Source organism: Sciurus carolinensis, unplaced genomic scaffold (assembly GCF_902686445.1).
Source record: "Sciurus carolinensis unplaced genomic scaffold, mSciCar1.2, whole genome shotgun sequence".
NCBI lineage: Eukaryota > Metazoa > Chordata > Mammalia > Rodentia > Sciuridae > Sciurus > Sciurus carolinensis.
In genome coordinates, this window is record NW_025920118.1 from 497,815 (window position 1) to 518,915 (window position 21,101).

The window sequence follows — 21,101 nt, forward strand, 5'->3', positions numbered from 1 at the left end:
CTTATTCTTCGACAGTGTACAAGATTCATTTCAATCCATGTATGTAATTCCTAAAATCTAGTAATATTTGGGATATAATGATGTTAAACAAAAAATATCATCTGGGTATAGGAGTCAATAATTAGTTAACTATTACAGTTAAGACTGTATTTTCTAAGTCCAGACAAAAACAAAACCAAAAAACCAAAAAACCAAAAAAGTGGTGCTGGTCAAACAATATATTTAGAAACCAAGAATATTGTTGGCATGTTCTTCTGTAGCTGGTAATGTCACCTGGTTATCTCCCTCTACAACATTCTGACCCACTGGACTTGGATGCAGACTATTTTGAGAGAAAGAAAAAAAAAATTTAGAGTTGAAAAACTACAATTCAATGTGACTTGAAATAAATCAATTTAATCACCCGTTGTGCCTCAGGTTTCTGAATTACAATAATACATATGACACATTCTCTCACATAAGATTCATATGCAAGAACACAATGGAAGTGCATTGAACATTTTAACGTGTCCTGTAAACATTTTGTTCTCATCTTTGTTTATAAAATATGGAATTTTTCCCAGTTTTATGAGGACTATAACTCTTGATATTTAACTACAAATACAGAACAACTCTTAGTGTTACGGAAAAAAAAATTTCTTACTTTCATTTCATTTCTCTGCAATGATATTACCAGGATATTGACATAATTGATAATGGATGCCTTAACTGTTTCCATCATATTTTAAAATTGCTTTTTGAAAAAGTTCACTTGTTCCCTAATTATTACCTACAAAAGATGTGCTTTCAGTAATAAATCACACATTTTTCAAAATAAATAAGACTAGTAAATTAAAATATTATTATTTAAAGTTGAGTCATTATCTCCTCAATATCTGAAAAGTTCCGTATCACAAAACTTAAGGAATGACACATTTGTTTCTAAAGTTTTAAATTTTAGAATTGTTTAAGCATCAATAATTCTTGAATATAAAAACTAACTTCACTCTACTGCCTGTAGAATTTTATTCTGTTGCATTCAGAGCCTAAGATTTCAATTTTTTTGAGGATCTGGAGATTAAGCCCATAGACTGGCACATGCTAGGCAAATGCTCTACCACTCAGCTACATCCCTAGTAGAGAACGTAAGATTTCATGAATGAATATGTGCTGAAATCATTATTCATGTCATTTGTTCAACACAGAGAATGAAAAAAATTCTAATTTGTTGAATAAAAATAAAATAAAGATGCTATGTTTATACTTAATATGAAAATAAAAGTATCCTTTTAAAAGAAAACCCCAAAATAATACTGACAGGTTTAATTGTATTTTCTAAAAATGCAAACATATGTCATCAATCATCAAGTGCTTATGAGATGTTCAGAGAAGCCCTGATTACTATGCAGAAATTATATAAAAATGACATTGAAATTTGCAATTACAGTAGATGTTCCAGAAGCAGAATAAGATGATAGCTGGGTAAGATCTCCCAGATATCCTCTCCTTACAGACATACTGAGTTGAACAACTATTCATGCACCAAACTACCTTCCCAAGAGCTATGGAAGCTAAGCAAGAGACCATAGTGCCTGCTATTACTATAATAAAAATGGAAAAACTTTCCTATGTACATATATGAGTATATCACATTGAATCTCATCATTGCATATATCCACAAGGAATTAATTTAAAAAAAAACTGTGGGTAAATGGCAGAAAGATCATAGAGGGAAGGAAGCAGGAGTTGAGGGGAGGAAAGGGGAAGGAGAAGAACTAGGGTCTGAATTAGAACAAAATATATTCCATGCTTGTCTAATGATGTCTAAATGGAGTCTACTGTCATGTATAACTAAAAAGAATCAATAAAAAACAACAGAAGACTCACTGAAGGAGAGAGGAATTGTTGCCCAAAGAAGCCCATTTTACCAGCCTTGCAGTATGACAATTATTGAAGTGATGAATTTTGCAAAAGGGAGTATATTCACTACTTGGCCCAATGTGAGGAGGTTGGAGCCCCAAGTCTCAAATCTGCCTCCCCACAGTAGGACTTAGGGGTATATATGGAATAAAGAAACAGGGTGGACATGGGATAAGCAAAAACAGTTTAATTGGTAAGTTTATAGTAATTAATGCGGACATCAAGAAAGCAGAAAGATCTCAATCTATTACTGATCTCCATAAACTAGAAAAAACAAAAATAAACCAAACACCAAATTAACAGAAGAAAAGATATAAGAAAAATCAATACTGAAAAAAGTTAAAGACTTAAAAATGCATGAAATCAACAACAAGAAAAAAGAGCTGGATTTTTTGAAACATAAGCAAAAATTTAAGATCTTCAGCTAGACTAGAAAAAAGAAAAGACTCAAGTTAAAATCAGAGAAAAAATAGAGACATTACAACTGACACTACAAAAATACAAAGAAAAGATCATTAGAAATTATTAAGAATAAGTTTATGTCAATAAATTTTCTTAACCTGAAAGAAATGGACAAATACCTGAACATAAACACCTTATCAAGATTCACTCATGAAGAAATAGAAAATCTGAACAGACCTACAATAAGTAAGGAGATGAATCAGTCATAATAGGACCCTTATCAAAGAGAAGACCAGGTCCAGATATTCACACTGCTGAATTCTGTCAAACATTTAACAAACTAATACCAAATATTTTTTAAGATTTTCAAAAAAACAGAAAAAGAATTATTCCATTAAAACACATTCTGTGGGATCAACATCAACCTGATATCAAAACCAGATAAGGACACAACCAAAAAATAAAACTACTGGCTAATATTTGTGATGTACAGAGATGCAAAACTCCTCACAAAATACTAACATTCATCAGTACATTAAAAAACTTATTAACCATGATAAAGTGAAATTCATCCCAAGGATGCAATGATGGTTTGACATATGCAAATCAACAAGCATTATACAAGATACCAACAAGGTGAGGACAAGAACCATATCATCATCTCAATAGATGTAGAAAAAGCATTCAATAAAATTCAACATTCTTTCATGATAAAAACACTGAACAAATTTAGGTATAGTAGGAATGTACCTCAACTCATCATAATAAAATAAATGTAATAAATTTATCATTATGCAATGGCTAGCATGATACCGAATGAGAAAAAGATGATACCTTTTCTGTAAGATTTATAACAAGTCAGAGATACCCACTGTTTTAGTTTCGTTTCATTGCTTTTCTCTAAAAATTGGTGCAGGCCTGATAAGAACAACTTAGAGGAGGGAAAGAGTATTTGGAACTCAATTTTGGAGGTCCCAATCCATAGATGATGAACTCCATTTCTCTGAGCCCAAAGAGAAGCAGCACATCATGGCAGAAGTGGAGGAAAGTTACTCAGCTCATGGCAGGATCCAGAAGTTGGAGAAGGGACAGACCAAAAGGGCCACAGGGCATCTTTACCCTTGCAGGGTGTGTCCCCAGTGACCCAACTCCTCCCGTTGTGCCCAATCTGTTTACAGTTACCACAAAGTCACTTCATTCAAACTAAGATGGACTGAACATGTTACAGATCTCAAAATTTAATCATTTTACTGAGGAGATAGATTTGTTTACCTTATTTTATACTACATGATGAATGCATGTATCAAAACATCACATTATCCCATTGATATATATTTTTTGTTATATTTATTGATTTTAAAACACATTTGATTCAAATAAAAATAAATAAATAAATATATTAGGTATTCCAGAATAAAATCAGAAATGAAGATACTAGATTTCTGTTTGCTTCTAGGTTTGTGGCTGCTTTCATAACACTACTTCATTTTCCTGATCAAATTGGTGGACTTCTGCTATTGTTACTGGTTTTGATTAAACCCAGTTTCTGGGGCTGAAATGCTACCAGTGTTTAGAGCTCAGCCATTTGTTTAGTCCTTAAAAGCTTCTAGTTCTATTTTCTTCGGACTTTCTAGCTACAGATTGTTCCTTCTGTTTTTTTTTTTTTTTTTTCTGATTTCAGAGCATTGACATCACCTAAAAATTTCCATCCTTAGGACCCAGGCATCCAAGCTGACTCCCTTGGATGTTAGTACTATCTTCAATCAAGTTTCTGCCCTCTTTGGCATCATTTTTTAAAGACACAACTCTTCTCTAAAAGTGGGTACAGTGGGAGGTGGGGTTTCCCTGTGAAATTTAGAACTTAATAGCTTAGTCCACAGTCCAGAAAGAGGCAACGAATATGGCAATGAACACAAAAGAGTAGAAAGCTTGAAGGAGAGAGTTTTATAATGGTGTGCATAATTTGGGGCTTGCTGGATATTTTTTTTTATTTTTATTTTTTATTTTTTCAGTCTGCATTTATATTCATTGTACACAAATGGGGTACAACATTTTATTTCTATGGTTGTGCATAATGCAGATACATACCATTCGTGTAATCACATACATATATAGGGTAACGATGTCTGTCTCATTCCACCATCTTTCATACCCCTACCGCCTCCTCCCTCTCATTTCCCTCTCTGTAATCTAAAGTTTCTCCATTCTTCTCTCACCCACCACCACCCCACCCCCATTATGTATCATCATCCACTTATCAGGGAGAACATTTGACCTTTGTTTTTTTGGGATTAGCTTATTTCACTTAGTATGATATTCTCCAATTCCATTCATTTATCTGCACTGGATAAATTTTGAAAAGCAACAGTTTTTAAAATAAAGGCACTTCTAAACCTTGTGGAGTATGTTGTCCTGGCAATTCTAAACATTTCTGGCTACATATATAGGCAGATTTGTCAAAAAAGGATAGGAAAAAAAGGAATTTTTCTATGTTGATTATACATAAAAGTTTAGAAAATTATATGTTTACTTTGGGAACTATAAGAGTTATACTTCAAGCCAAAGCAATGTGTTTGCCAGCTTTTTATTTCTGTGACCAAAATAACTGACATGAACAATTTAGAGGAAAAAAGGCTTATTATGACTTATGGTTGCAGTGAGTTCAGTTCATGGCCAGCTGGCCCCAAGGAAGAAGGGAGTGCTGAAGGAAAGCTTCTCATCTCATGGCATCAAGGACAGGGTGGGGAGCAAGAGGTAGTTTCCAAGGGCATACCCTCAGAGACCTATTTCCTCCAAACATGCTCCACCTGCCTATAATTTCCACCTGTTCCCAGGAGTCCATTCAAACTATCAATCCTTCAAGGGATTAATCCACTGATGATATCAAAGCCCTCATGGTCCTATCACTTCTCCAAATCCCCGATTTTGGAGATTGTTGTATTGGAGAACAAGCCTTCACATGAGTTTTGGGTGGAATTCCAGGTCTAAACCATTGCAAGCAAGTAAAAAAAAGACATGTATAATTTGAAGGAAAAATGAGTCAAAAAAATTCTATACTTGATTCTGTAAAATAATTAGTAAGGGAATGTAGATAACATTTAAGAAACATTAAATTCATTTGATCAAATGTATTATAGCAAATACCAGTGTCCAGTTCAAGAGGAAGAAGGAAATTAGTTTGAATACCTCAACACTGTACTCAGCAATAGCAGGATACTTGGTGAACTCAGGGAAGGCAAGACAATCTAAAGACCACCTTAAAGGCCCAGAAAAGATTACTTTAGATATAGTCCAACTATAAAGACATTGACAGATTTGGAGCAAGGGAATAATGTGTATCTTCACATAGTCCATTACTCTATCTGCAATTTTTCCACTTTTTAATTGATATGGATGAAAGTTTCCTAGGTGAGTAGTGTCAAATTAAATAGCAATTTGAGAAACTGAAAGTTTGGGGAAAGTTAAGGAAGAAGTTTGGAGGGAGTTTCACCAAGAGAATATAAGCTATACCAGTGCATTGATCTAGTTTATATATTGTGCTACTGTGTCAGATTTTATTCAAAACATGATTTCAGCAGGCTAGCATATTAAAAACCACAGTGAAAAGTAATAAAGTTATAAAATCTAGAGATGGAAAGGATCTTTCAAACCTAAAAAAATATTTCAAGTTGATGACTACATGCCTCAAAAATGCCTGAAATAAATTTTCAGTTCAACAAATCTTTTGGAGTTATTAAATTATGGACAGGAGACCTGAAACCTCTAGGCAGGAGATAACTTGCCTAAAAGCTCACAGAACTTGAAAATTGGGAAGAAAATAGACATCACAGGAAAATTATGACCACTGAATAGAAGTTTGCATTATCCATTATCCCTAGATAAAAACCACTTTTGTGTTCTTGGATGATGAGAAATAATTTCAGTTATAAATAAATTGTTGCACAGACTGAGGAGGAAGAGAAGGAAGAAAACAGTTACAGGGGATGAAGAAGAGGAAGAAGAAGAAGAAGAAGAAGAAGAAGAAGAAGAAGAAGAAGAAGAAGAAGAAGAAGAAGAAGAGGAGGAGGAGGAGGAGGAGGAAGAGGAAGGAGGAGAAGGGGAGGAAGAAGAAGAAGAGGAAGAAAGTAAAAGAGGAGGAGGAGGAAGAAGAAGAGGAAGGAAAAAGGGGAAAATACAGATAAAACCAATATTATTCTTTTCTAGGTAATACTGATTAGCTAGAACCTCACAAACTTTTATATTCATTCACTCTTGGAGTGTCAACTCCTATCTGTAAGCTGATGTGGCCCTGAGATTAAACATCAAGCCTGACTTTGATTCTAAACTTCCTTATACATGCCTAAACACTGATGTTGCAAAGGTAACATACAAAAAATGACTTTGTGATGTGCTTTACAATAGTGGCTTCCCTTACTATCCTAGGATAATTCAGTGTATAGAATCTACAATTTTCAGCATTCAATTTTCAGTTAGTTGTATGTAATTAGCTCAAAGTTTGTCACTCAGCTTTGTCATCATCAACATTCTTGTTAATATAATGGCACTCAGCTTTGTCATCATCATTCTTGTTAATATAATGATCTAATTTAATTATGAATTTTCAAATTAGATGGGTAATTTAAGTGAACTAGTTTATCTTCTCATTACTCTAAAAGACAACCTCCTGCATGTGGTGATCAATGTGACTACATTTTCATAAATTCACATTTTCATGTAACATTCAATGCTAAGTCATGTCTATACCAGTTTGATCATTCACAGATAATACACGGTATCTCACTGCTTAACTAAAACAGATTTAATTGTTAAACAAGATTTCAAGCAACTGAACTTCATTTTAATTACAAATGAGCTACAAGGCAATTTTCAATTTCAGCAAGCTTTTTATTTTTTCTCGAGTGGTATGTCACTGCTGATTCCTGAAATTATATTAAAGTTGAACCAGATTTTAAAGTAGTGTACATACAGGGTTTTTTCTTTTTTCAGTTGATGAAGGATGGTGATTACAACTTAAATAAATTGGCATTTATAAGATGCATTACACTACACTGTATATTTCAGAACAAGATGATTGAGCATGAACAAAGGCTGAGATATCCTCCAGTGACAGAAGTGTTCCTAATTAGTCACCTGGTGTTGCAAATACTAACCTCTTCTGCAGGAACATCAAAAGATGATGTGGGAACTAAACCCTAGAAAAAGTAATTTGTTGGTTATTAGACAATCAGATCATTAATGCATTGTATTTTCAAAGTTCTCTAAAGTTTCTGCTCTTAGGAAAGTTGCTATGTAAGTCTTGGTATTTGTATCATATAATAATTGTTTCCCTGTAAAATTGTGTATTGGTAGAGTTGAGACAGAAGTATGTAAATTTGGAGGGTCCAAAGAAAATCTGGCTTATAAGAAAAATCACATAGCACTCTTTTAAGGAGCAAGAAAAATGTCAATGCAATACAAAAAAATTCAACTTGAATTTTGTTTGTCTTCATTACTAACCTAATCACTGTTTCCTTCCATTTGTTCTTTATTTCTTCAGTAACTACCACTAAAATTGTAATTGGAAATTAATATAGAGAAAGTCGTAATTTTGTCAGCCCTGACCCACAAAATAGGGCTTACAAAGGTTTAGACCTATATCAATAGAAGAAAAGACTGAGAATACCAAAGCAAGGAAAAGTATACAAAATATCTCAGGTAGAAACAAAAACAATGTCAGATCATTCTAAGTGAGGCTTTTTTAACTTCATCAGCGAATAAATGTGGTAGTGACTTATTTTAGGATTAAACGAGTAGCATAAAAATCACAAAAATATTAAAAGATAGCAGCAACTGAGTTGCAGGATTATCAGTAAAAACAATGGGACTCATTTTAGACCAAGAATGGTAGGTTGGTGTATAAATGTGAACTTTTATGCAACCAATAAGTTTTTCTAAACAATATTAACCAAATAAGAAAATGGGGACAGAGAAGTTCTGTGAGGGAAATTTTTCTAAATTTCAGAGTTACTTAATGACTGATGTAGGTGTGATTCCTTGACTTAATGGACCTGTATGTGTTGACTGTGACATTTGAGGATAAGGGCTGAGAAAAGTGTGTGAAGAAATATTGAACTGGAAAGATGGGTTGATAAGTGGGAAAATGTAAATTGAATTAAATAAGGTCTTACATTAGTTATAATTTAAAAATTTGAAAGCCGTAATCATTTTTCTCCCAACTTGAACAAATATTATAAATTGGAAGATAAATAAAAACAAAAAATATAAGATGTGAATAATACTTTTAAGTTATGATTTTGCAATTTAAAAAAGCAATTAATTTTTCTTTGTTAGTTTCTTCTTTGTCAAGTTTCCATTCTTAATAACTAAAGCTGTCACTATTTGCTGATGACATGATCCTATATTTAGAAGATCCAAAACACTATACTATAAAACTTCTAGAACTAATAAATGAATTCAGCAAAGTAGTAGGATATAAAATCAATATGCACAAGTCTAATGCATTTCTATTCATAAGCAATGAAACCTCTGAAAGAGAAATTAGGAAAACTACTCCAATCACAGTAGTGTAAAAAAAATAAAATACTTGGGAATTAATCTAACAAAAGAGGTGAAAGACCTGTACAATGAAAACTACAGAACATTAAAGAAAGAAATTGAAGACAACCTTAGAAGGTGGAAAGCTCTCCCATGTTCTTGGATAGGCAGAATTAACATTGTCAAAATGGCCATTCTACCAAAGACACTATACAGATTCAATGCAATTCCAATTAAAATCCCAATGACATTCCTAACAGAAATAGAGAAAGCAATCATGAACTTCATGTGGAAGAACAAGAGATCTCAAATAGCCAAAACAATCCTAAATAGAAAACGTGAAACAGGAGGTATCACAATACCAGACATTAAACTATACTACAAAGCAATCGTAACAAAAACAGCATGGTATTGGCACCAAAATAGACAGGCAGACCAATGGTACAGAATAGAAGACACAAAGACAAAACCACATAAATATAGTCACCTCATACTAGACAAAGGAGTAAAAAACATACAATGGAGAAAAGATAGCCTGTTCAACAAATGGTGCTGGCAAAACTGGAAATCCATATGCAGTAAAATGAAATTAAACCTCTACCTCTCATCCTGCACAAAACTCAACTCAAAATGAATCAAAGACATAGGAATTAGACCAAAGACCCTGCACCTAATAGAAGACAAAGTAGGCCCAAATTTTCATCATGTTGGCTTAGGATCAGACTTCCTCAATAAGACTCCCAAAGAACAAGAACTCAAAGCAAAAATCAATAAATGGGATGGACTTAAACTAAAAAGATTTTTCTCAACAAAGGATACAATCAAGAAAGTGAAGAGAGAGCCTACAGAGTGGGAAAAATATCTTTTCCACACGCACTTCAGATAGAGCACTTATCTCCAAAATTTATAAAGAACTTACAAAACTTTACAACAAAAATACAAAGAACCCAATCAATAAATGGGCCAAGGACCTGGACAGACACTTTATAGAAGAAGACACACAGGCAATTAATAAATATATGAAAAGGTGTTCAACATCTCTAGTAATTAGAGAAAAGCAAATTAAAACAACTCTAAGATTTTATCTTATCCATTTAGATTGGCTTTTATCAAGAACACAAACAATAATAGATGTTGGTGTGGATATAGGGAAAAAGGCACACTTTTACATTGTTGGTGGAGTTGCAAATTGGTGCAGCCACTCTGGAAAGCAGTATGGAGAATCCTAAGAAAACTTGGAATGGACCCACCTTTTGACCCAGTTATCCCACTCCTCGGTTTATACCCAAAGGACCTAAAATCAGCAAACTACAGTAACACAGTCACATCAATGTTTATAGCAGCTCAGTTCACAATAGCTAGATTGTGGAACCAACCTAGATGCCCTTCAACAGATGAATGGATAAAGAAACGCTGGCATATATACACAATGGAATAGTATTCAGCCAAAAAGAAGAACAATATTATGGCATTTGCAAATAAATGGGTGGAATTGGAGAATATCATGCTATGTGAAATAAGCCAAGCCCAAAAAACCAAAGGCCGAATGTTTTCCCTGATAAGTGGAGGATGATATATAATGGGGGTGGGGGCAGGGAATGAGAGAATAATGGGGGAACTTTAGAATATGTAGAAGAAAATGAGAGGGAGGCGGGTATAAAAAATGGTGGAATGGGACAGATATCATTGCCCTATGTGCATGTATGATTACACAAATGGTATGAATCTGCATTGTGTACAACCATAGAAACAAAATTATGTACCCCATTTGTGTACAATGAATCAAAATGCAGTCTGTAAAAAATTAAAAACTAAATAAAAATAAAAAATAACACACCAGCACAAATACTAATAACAGCTACCCTAGATCTTCCTCTAAAAACATTGATATCAAGATTGTGTGAAGATTTACATGTTCTAAAAAGAATTTCTCAACATAAAATCAGTCCAACTAACATTGGTGACATGTTGGGCACATTTTTGAATTTTAATTCATATTGAATTTCCTAATCTTCAAATTTTTGTTGCACATCTGCTGTCTTGTATATATTTATTCTTATGACCATGTGAGTGTGCATCATATTTCCTTATAATCTATGAATTTTAACATATGTCATTGTCTGCTTCATATCTATTTTTAAATCATCATTTCTAATTTCATTTGATATTCTTGAGATAGAATTTTTAAAGAATCATACCTTTATAATTTAATAAATGTACACAAAGTGAAATACAGATATATGTAATATTTAGGCATTCAAATGCATCACACGTATGCGTGGATATGTGTGCTCTTAAAAATTGAAGTGAGATGATACTGAAAACAATACCTAATAACTGTGAAGAAGTCACTGATAGCTGAGCATACATTTACTATTTTAGTTTAGCTAAATGTTTATAAGAAAGTACCTTTTCTTTTTGCATTATAACCCTAGTTACTTTTCCATTGTCTTTCTAGATTTTTTCAACTAATTTAGGTGTCTAAACTAATTCAGTTCCAATGCATATTTAAGCAAAAATTAAAACACAATATTAATAAATTGTGATTTATAAACTAGTGCTCATGGATATGTTATTTAATTATTGCCTCTGTTACTAATTCATGAGTTTCAATTATTTATTATATGGCAAGCATCATTGTTCACCCAGATTGAAAATCCATCCAAAACAATTTAGAACATTTCTACAAGAAATGTACCAGAACTAGAGTATTGGGGCTTTTATCCAAAATGTTTTCAGTCACCATTAATTTCTATTATCTGAAAACCTATCAATAAATAGTGTAAAACTTGGAGCAATGCAACATTACATTACATCATCGGTATAGAAAATAAATCTCAACATAATTTACTGTCTGTCTCTAGTGAATGTAGTGAAATATTTCACTTTATATTTCTTTCCTTAAATATGTGATGGATTTCAAATTTTCACAGATAAATGCATATGTGACATTTACAATTAATTTTAATTTGAAATATACCACCTTATTTTACCATCTTTTATTTTCTTTTGGTCCTAACACTGAATATTGACTACAGTAGTTCCAAACCACTTTAAGGCTAGGGTTAGGTTAGGATGTTGCAGTGTGCCAGAAGATGCATTTTTCCAAATGCTTCTTAATTGCTTTTTTTCTGCCTCATAATTTTGTTTACATTTGCTGTGGATGTTTTAGAAATCACCTAGATTGTTTGGTACAGGAAGGAAATCAATCCTGGACTGTTTAATTACTTGCAATCTTCCTGTTTTTCTTGGATACATTTTCATCCTTACATAAATTGGGGATTTTTTTAACCCTTTCTAATACAGCTCAGCTAAACTTCCCACAATAAATTTATTTATATAGTAATGCTATGTTTATATTCAAAGTAAATCACAATGTTCTGGAAGAAAAACACTTAATATTGTAAAATAAGCTACAGTTTGAAATTTTTGCATGCAGTTTTACCAAAAAATATTGGAAGAAAGAGTAAGGTTTACATGAAAAAAATATGCATTTATTCTAATAAATGATTTTTTACACATCTCAGTCTTTTTGGGCTTTAAAATTGACTTGGGCATTTAGTTAAAAGATTCCTGTTTTATTCACATCCAAAAATGAAATGGAAAAGAAAAGGAAAACAGAATAGAATATAAAACGTTATGAATCTGGAGGCGGCTCGCACTACAGCTCCTCTGTGGGACCTCTGAGCGGCTGCTCTGCTCACCTGGCCCAGAGCACAGCCTGTGCGCCCACTGCCAGCATGGAGGCTTGCCTCAATAGGGTCTCAGAATATAGAGCTTAAAGAAATTTAGATACCTGAAGTTGATTTCCATGGAAACCTTGTCATTCTTTGATGACAGTTGTGGAAGCTTTGCTTCTGATGGTTTTGCAAAGGAGAGACTGTGGGCAAACCACCAAGGCTGTAGGCCCTGCAGCCAGTACAGACCCTCTGGACCTCTCAGGGTGGCCATGAAGTTCCCAGTGCAAAATACCAGGGGGGTAGTGAACAAAAAACAGCACCACCAAGCCCTCCAAGAATTTTGCCACCTATTCCAATTCTGATCAGAAGATGAAAGCAGCATGAACTTTCTTGAGAAAATGGTTTTAAATATACAATACATTGCTGTATAACTCCTCACAGTTGAGACTTTGTTGCCACTGATTTCTTCCACCCTGAAGTTAAGTCCTGCATCCTGTTTACAGTCATCCAAAAGGTCCGTGGGCAACATTGCACTGCACTACTTAAAATTACTGCCTTAAGAGACATTCTGGGAAGTTAGGGTGGAGAAACCTCAGAGTCATCTGATTTATAATCTTGCTCTAAAGTTTTTATAAACTTGATAATAATTAGTCTATCATTCTTTGCAGTTTCTTCTATTATCCCTGGGTGTTGCTTTGCACAGGGATTTTAATCTGGTTTTAAGCATTTTATCACAATGAGAAGTGCCTTTTCAAAGATAAGTAGCTTTCAATTTTTTTTGGCTTTCTTTTTTAAATTGTTATCTCTTCCATTTTGTTTCTGGGCAGATTTCATGTGTCACCCTTTCACTTTTCTTTTCCATAAATCGTTATTTGGTAGAAGTGGAGTCATGTGAGTAACACACCAACTAAGTCTTTCCAGGCCTTTGGAACATCGTTGATTGTCTTCTACAACACCTCTGCTATACAGGAAACATGCAGTCTTCTCCTTCATAAAGAAAATTTAAAGGGCAACATGCACACACTGCTCAGAGACAGCAAAATCTAGGTAGCACCTCAGACACCACTGGGTCTAGTTGTGGTTCCTGAGAGTCCCAGGTAACATCCAGAGACAGAGTTGCAGGAGTTCAACCAGGTCCTTCCTCAATGCTGCAGATCCTCCTGGCCAGCTGCATATCCTTCAGGAAGAGAGTGACTCGCCCAGCATGTAAGGAGAGGAGGTAGGCATCCTCTAAGAGGTGAACTAAAGATGCTTCTGCCGCCTCTTGAAGGGCCAACAGGGCCTGGGCTTGCCAATTGAAGTCCACCCCACGTGTGAATTTCAGACCTATTTCTCTTGTCAGGTGGCTGAAGGGGCACTTCCTTATCAAGAGCTCAAATGCTCTTCTGCAGCATTTTGACCTGCTTAAGCCAGACATTTCTCCTCCACTTAGAGGAAGAACTTAGGGAGGCTCCCCCCTCGGAGTACTGGACTCACTGGGCGTCTCACTGGGGACTCGGGCTTGCGGCTCTGGCAGTGCAGGCTTATGGCGGGCCGCCATTTATCTGTTCTTCTGTCTCTTTTTCTCTGCTTCCATGGCCTTCATGCTGTGTCCCTTTCCCTTTATCTATGTCTTCCTCCCTCTTTGTAGACAATTCCAGATCACACACAGTCTCCCCCTGCTCCTGTAAGCACCAGGGGCTGTTGGACTCACGGGGAGTAGACAACACCCCTCTGCATCTCCACAGTTCAGTGGGCACCTGGACTTCTGAGTGCAGCCCACATGAAGAGTCCCCTCTAGTCCATCTGTGAGCTCCGAGGAGGTGGCAGGCCTTCCCAGCACTGCAAGCCCAGTCTGGCCTTGCTTGCTTGGGATGGTCTAGCCTGGGGTGTGGAGCAGGGAGGTTGGGATCTGGCCTGCTCCCCTGCGGCAGGATCATGCCCGGCTGCAGATACATCCTGGCTGGGTGATGTCTGCAAAAGATTTCCACTCAGCCATGGTTTCCACCTCTGGGAAATGGGTCCATACCAGTGTCAAAGTGTTGGACTTGCTGTGAGCCAGGCTTGTGGTGCTAAGATGATTTGCTTTTTGTGTTGTACTTGGTGAGTATTGTCCACTCCTATAATTATTCTTGTCATCTCTCCTGTATTTCCACTTAAAATCTGTGCCTGGGTTTCTCATCTGGAAAACAGGGAGAATATTTCTCATGACACTGGGCGGTAGTGTAAAGTGGGTGACCTTCATTATGGTTGAGTCTTGTAATGTCCCCTAGGAGCTCATGGGTTGAAGGATTTGCCCCTGGGCAGCAATGTCCAGGCTTTGGGGAAGGGAGAGGACCAGGAGGGTTTTGACCTCATCCTGGATGAATCCATTGGATGGATTAATGATTTGACTGGATGACTAGGGGGTGGAATCTTTCTGGAGAAAGTGGGTCACTGGGTGATGCCCTGGAGGGTTCGATCTCCCTGGGTCCCTCCCCTCCCTCTGCTTGCCAGCTGCCATGAGCTGACAGCTTTCCTTTGCCACATTCTTCCAACATGATCTTCCTCACCTATGCCCTGAAGCAATGGAGCCAGCCTCAAACTGTGAGCCAAAATAAATCTTTCCTTCTTAATTTTGTTCATGTCAGTTATTTTGTCTCAGTGATGATGCACTGAATAACATAATGTAGTTGTAGACTTGGGGTGTAGTAGGTGCTCCATAAACCACTTTTCTTCTTTCTCAGATTAACTTTAGGGCTGTGGCGGAGCCCACCCGTCCCTCTCTGTGCCTTGGCTTCCTTGTCTGGAATAAGTTCAGCACAAAGCACCCCCTGAGGTCTCTTGTCAAGGTTGACTGGACAGGTCAACCGTCCAGGGTGGCTGTCAGTCAGTGGCGACTCCACAGTGCCAAGAAGTGGCCACTCTAGATCACCATGGAGCAGGCCTGAGTCGGTATAAAATGAGGAGTGGAATAGCTGGGTCAAATGGTGGTTCCATTCCAAGTTTTCTGAGGAATGTCGATACTACTTTCCAGAGTGGTTGCACAAATTTGCAGTCCCACCAGCAATGTATGAGTGTACCTTTTCCCCCACATCCTCACCAATAGCTATTGTCACTTATATTCTTTATAATTGCCATTCTGACTAGAGTAAGATAAAATCTTGAGTAATTTTGATTTACATTTCTCTAATTGCTACAGATGTTGAACAGTTTTTCAGATACTTTTGATTGTATATCTTCTGTGAAATATATGTTCATTTCCTTAGCCCATTTATTGATTGGTTTATTTGTTAACTTCTTTGAGTTCTTTATGTATCCTGGAGATTAGTGCTCTCTCTGATGTGTGTGTGGTAAAGATTTTCTCCCATTCTGTTTTCTTTTCATGGTATTGATTTTTTTCCTCTGCTGAGAAGAAGCTTTTTAATTTGAATCCATCCCATTTGTTGATTCTTGATCTTATTTTTTGTGCTTTAGGAGTTGTTTTAAGAAAATCAGACCCTAAGTCAACATGATGAAGATTTGGGCCTACTTTTTCCCCCCTCTATTAGTCTCAGGGTCTCTGTTATAATTCCAAGGTCTTCGATCCACCTGGAGTTGTGTTTTGTGCTGAGTGAGAGTCAGGGGTCTAATTTCATTTTGCAACATGTGGATTTCTAATTTTCCCAGCATCATTTGTTGAAGAGACTATCTGTTCTCCTTTGTCTAGTATGAGATAGCTGTATTTATTTGGGTTTGCCTCTGCAGCTTCTCATGTCTGTAAATAAACAATTTTAGAACAGCCTTTTTTTCTTCCACAAACTATTCTGATCTATTTTTTCCAGTCATGTCACTAATTGTGAATTTCTACCTGCTACTGAGAGATTAGAGTTGATATTTTAGTAAAAAGTTTTATATAATTTTCCCTTTAATTAGAGGCAGCAGACAGTGTTCACTAATTACACACCAGCAGAAGCTTGGACTAGGTTTGGTTACAGCAGAGTGTCCAGGGGTTTGCAGGAACAATGTCACAGATTCTTTACTTTGCTGCTTTGATTTTTCACTTTCTTCTGTGCAGCAGACATGCTTTGCCAGTGGCACACACATCTGTCAGGGAGCCTCTTTCTCCATGCACAAGAGTGTGGGAGTTCCATGTTGACTTTCTGTTGCCTGGTACCACTATCGTCCTGTCTCTGTGGGATAGAAAGCACATGTTTAAATGTGTCTGATTGTAGATTTCCTTAAAGAGTTCTATGAACACACATTTGTTCTGGAAAAAATTGCCTTTTATACTTTGAAGAATTAAAAAACTTTCTTGAAAATCCAAGAAAATATTTCCATTAACTTAGCTCATGAAAGAGTCAGAACATATGCCTGTCAATAGGATCTCTTCAAAATATGCCCTTTTGTGATGTCACCACTTGGATAGCCTTGTGAGGACAAGTCAAGTTGACATTGCCACAGACTAAGACTGCTTGAGTGACAGACACCTGGAGTTAACATGATTATTTGTGACTGCCTGCCTTTTTTGGACCCAAACAAGTCATACGTGGTGACCCACATCAGACTGGAACAGGAGGCTTACACGGGAGCTACCCACTACTAGTAAGTAGGGCCCTTCCAGAGGAGAGTCAGCCCTATGAAATTGAGGATGGGGAGACCTGCATCTATGGACGACACTCCCTGACAGGACAGGACTCCTGCCCATCCTCTCAAACTCTCTTGTGGCCCATTGTGTGGTGGTCACATCTGAGAATTACCTGTGTGTCATTGGATGATGTGTGCCCAGGCCCCAGGCTGCAAGGATCAGGTCAGAAGCTTGACTCACAATCCCAGAAAGGCACTCTCCAGTTTCTATCAAAACCATGTTGGGTTTTGACTCTGGACAAATAGAATTGTTTTAGTTGTTGAAAATATTTGAAGATTTTTTTGTTTCATAATCTCTCATTCCATTTCTGCCTTAATGTTAGTTCCTTGAGTAAGGCAAGCTCAAATTAACCCTCTGCCATCAAATGACTGGGCACCTTGACTTGTCAGCATATCTCCTTGGGACAGTGACACACCACCCAGGTTCTCTGCCCTGCAGGCTTCCTCTGGCTCTGAGATGCCTCTTCCCACAGGTGCACTTAAATCCTCCCCTTCCATGCCACCTCCTCTTTTGCTCTTGCATAACCCTTTCTTTTGGTCGAACCTAGCACCTACCATTCAGTTCAAGTTTATTATCTCCTGTATTGTCTGTTTTTCCAAAGAAGAAAGAGTGAAGTACTTTAAATCTGTACTTGAAAACTGTATGAAGGTGTTTTCTTGTTAAGTTTTGGATTTCTCCACATATCCCAAGGTTAAGCACTAGGATTTTTCCATCAAGAACCGCAATCAGAAACCCTTCCCTGATCACCTAGAGTTTGTTTAGGAGACCCCAGACCTATGTAGTGTCTTTGAAGCCTGATCACTTGGTTTCCTTTTGGATTTCCCTCCCTTTCATATAAAGTTTTGTTTTTATTTTTGTGTTTTATATGTGTATATATATATATATATATGTATATATATACACACACACACATATGTATGTATTTATATATACATATGTATTTATATATGTACAAACATATATACATATGTGTATGTATGTGTGTGTGTGTGTATATATATATATATATATATATATATATATATTTAGATGTAGTTAGACACAATTCCTTTATTTTATTTTTATATGGTGGTGAGGATTAAATCCAGGACCTCTCACATGCTAGGGGAGTGCTCTAACACTGAGCCACAACCAAACTCCAGAGGGTTTAGTCTGATTTGCTATACTTATATGTTTCCTGAAGCTAAATGTATATATGTGTAGTTTTTCATGATACAATACAGTGTAAATAGAGTAGACACCCAGAAATTGTGACTTCTATGTTCTCTCCATTTATTTTGTAATTTTTTTGAAATATTTTTGGATCTAAGGGAAAAACCAAGTTACACTGAAAACAAATTGTTTTGCCTTTCAGTTGGCTATAATAAAAGAAACAAAGTTCATTGCAGAGTTAATAGGCAACAATACTTCTCAGGAACATTTGTTGTAAATATGAAGTGTCAAAATTGTTGCTGTCTTCCCAGTGACTTGTTTTCTTTCTCACTGAGAAATTTTCCTGTTGGAAATTATTTATGCATTCCCTGATGTGCTTCCTTTCTTTATGTAGATCACATTGCCTGATTTCTATCATCTTTCCTCCCTCTCAACTTCTTTTAACAATTCTTAGAAGGTAGCTCTACAGCCAACAGTTTCCCTCAAATTTTGTTTATCTGAGAAAGTATTTTTCCTGCAATTCAAAGGATACTTATACAGCATAAAGCATTCTAGGTTTGTGGTGATTTTATTGTGGTGACTGTTTTTCTTTCAATAATAAATATTTCAACTCCATCTCTTCTTGCTTATGTGGTGTTTGAAGAGATGTTTGATATTATTCTCATCTTTGCTCCTGTGTACTTAAAGTATTCTCCAACTTAGATTTTTCCAAGTTTTTTCTTCATTTTTGTTTTCTGATCTTTGAACATGATATGAGTAGTCATAGGACTTTGGAGTGTTCGTTTGGATATTTGTTTTATTTTATTTTGTTTTTTAAAAATTTATTCTGTTTTGCTTTCTCTGATATTCATGGAATTGTGATTTGCCATCTGACATTGATTGGGAAATTTGCAGTCATTATTGCTCCTTATTTTATGAAATAAGAGATTCTGACTTTTGAAAATTTTTCAAAAGAAAGATGATCGTTATTTCCTACTCAAATTTTTAAAAAAATTAAATTTGATTTAAAAAGATTGAATTATTCTTCTCCCTTTCAATATATCTTTTCTTTCAGCAGTAGTTATATATTTTATTTTACCTCAAATTTAGATAAATTTAGATACCACATAGTATCAGTTAACCACAATAAATATTCAATTTGTTCTTAAACAATTCCTTTTCCTGGAGGCCTATGCACCAGGGCCATAGCCTGGGGAAGCCTCTGGCTAGCGTGCAGGAGCCTGAGCTGGGTGGTGCCCCAGTCCGGGGCCAGGTGGGGCTGGGAGGAAGGTGTGGGGCCCGGTGACCCTGGGCTCCAGCAGATGTCAGTCCCTCAAGGGCATGCAGTGGCCCTTGACCTCAGAGAGGTATGCGTGGCAGGCTCTCCTCACTGCCAGGGGGGGCTGATGGAGGTCTATTAGGTGCCTGGATGACAAGTGGACAGTTTAAGCCAATTCCAAAGATCTTAATAGAGCTGCCTCCCGCTGAGCAGCAGAAGCCCTTTAATGAAGCCACTGCCAGTGTCAGGCACTTGGATTGGACAGATGCTGTGCAACTGATTACTCTGGTTATGGGCAACTAATGGTGATGCTGGTGAACTATGTCACCAAAGAGCTGAGGGCTGAAATTCAGTACGATGACTAGGCTGCTCTTCCTGGGAAGTGGGGGCTATGCTTCAATGACTCTATGACTCTCCAAAGGTAACTGAGGAGTCTGAGGGAAGTCCAGTGAATCCCCCTGAGAAATCTGCACATCATCAGTGAATTACCTTACACTGGAGTGGAAGGTCCTTCTGCATAGGCTACCACCATACCAGGCATGGCCAGCAGTTACTTATGAAGAAGTCGTGTTTCACACTCATGTGTGTTGATGTGCACTGGCAGCACTTCTTAACGTGAAACTGGAAAGAGCAAAGGCTTAGCACTGCAGGCCTTGACTTTTGGGAATCTGGAAGAGGTTATCGTGTTCAGCTAATTGCTAAGTATACTTCCTTCTCCTCATCTTGTGAAGATGGCTTCTCTTCCAGACGCCTGTTGCAGGGCTGGACCCCCAGGATTCAGGGTTTCACTCAGAGCTGGTCTATGCCACAGTCATGTTTACCTCATGGGTACATCCCTTTCTGCCCAGTGACTTCTCAGTGGCCTCACAGAGGAGGCTGTTGTTGAGTGAAGCCTCAAATGCCAAGCAGGTTGGGCCCGTCTCCCACTAGCTGCACACCTCACTCTCCTCTCCCTAGGATCTTGTTTCTCATCTGAAAATTTATGGTAGTTCCCGAGTTAGGCATTTTAAATGAAATATTTTCAGTAAAAGTATTGCTCTGAGATAGTGGGATCCTAACCCATCTGTAACAAATGTTCCCATCCTAAAGATTCCCCTAATATTGTATTCACTTTGCCTTCGGAAATACTTCACAAATCACACTAAAATTTTTTTTTTTGAAAAACAAATTCCTTTTCCTAAGTTCTTTTTTGCGAGGGGAGGGGATATCGGGGCACAGAGGCACATCCACAGTCCTATTTTATATTTTATTTAGAGCCAAAGTCTCACTGGGTTGCTGAGGATCTTGCTTTAGCTGAGTCTGGCCTTGAACTCATGATCCTCCTGTCTCAGCCTCCCTAGTCACTGGGTTTACAGGCATGTGCCACTGGGTCCAGTTTAAGATCTTATTCTACAATGAAATCATTGGTCTTTAGCCTTTAAACACAAATTTAAAATCTTTCTCCATTTTATCACCAAGTTCACAAAATACCATTTTACTCTTTGGTCATCTATTAAAATTTATTATAAATAAAATACATTTGACCATAAGAAAGCTAACAAAGATCATGGTCTAATGCCAAGACGCATTGAAAAAGAAATGCAATAAAATG

General features: G+C 36.7%; 1 pseudogene; it reads left to right on the plus strand.

Moving 5' to 3' along the window:
- The first annotated feature begins 19,660 nt into the window (after positions 1 to 19,660).
- LOC124973605 (protein C19orf12 homolog) lies at positions 19,661 to 19,875 on the plus strand (annotated as a pseudogene).
- The last annotated feature ends 1,226 nt before the right edge of the window (positions 19,876 to 21,101 follow it).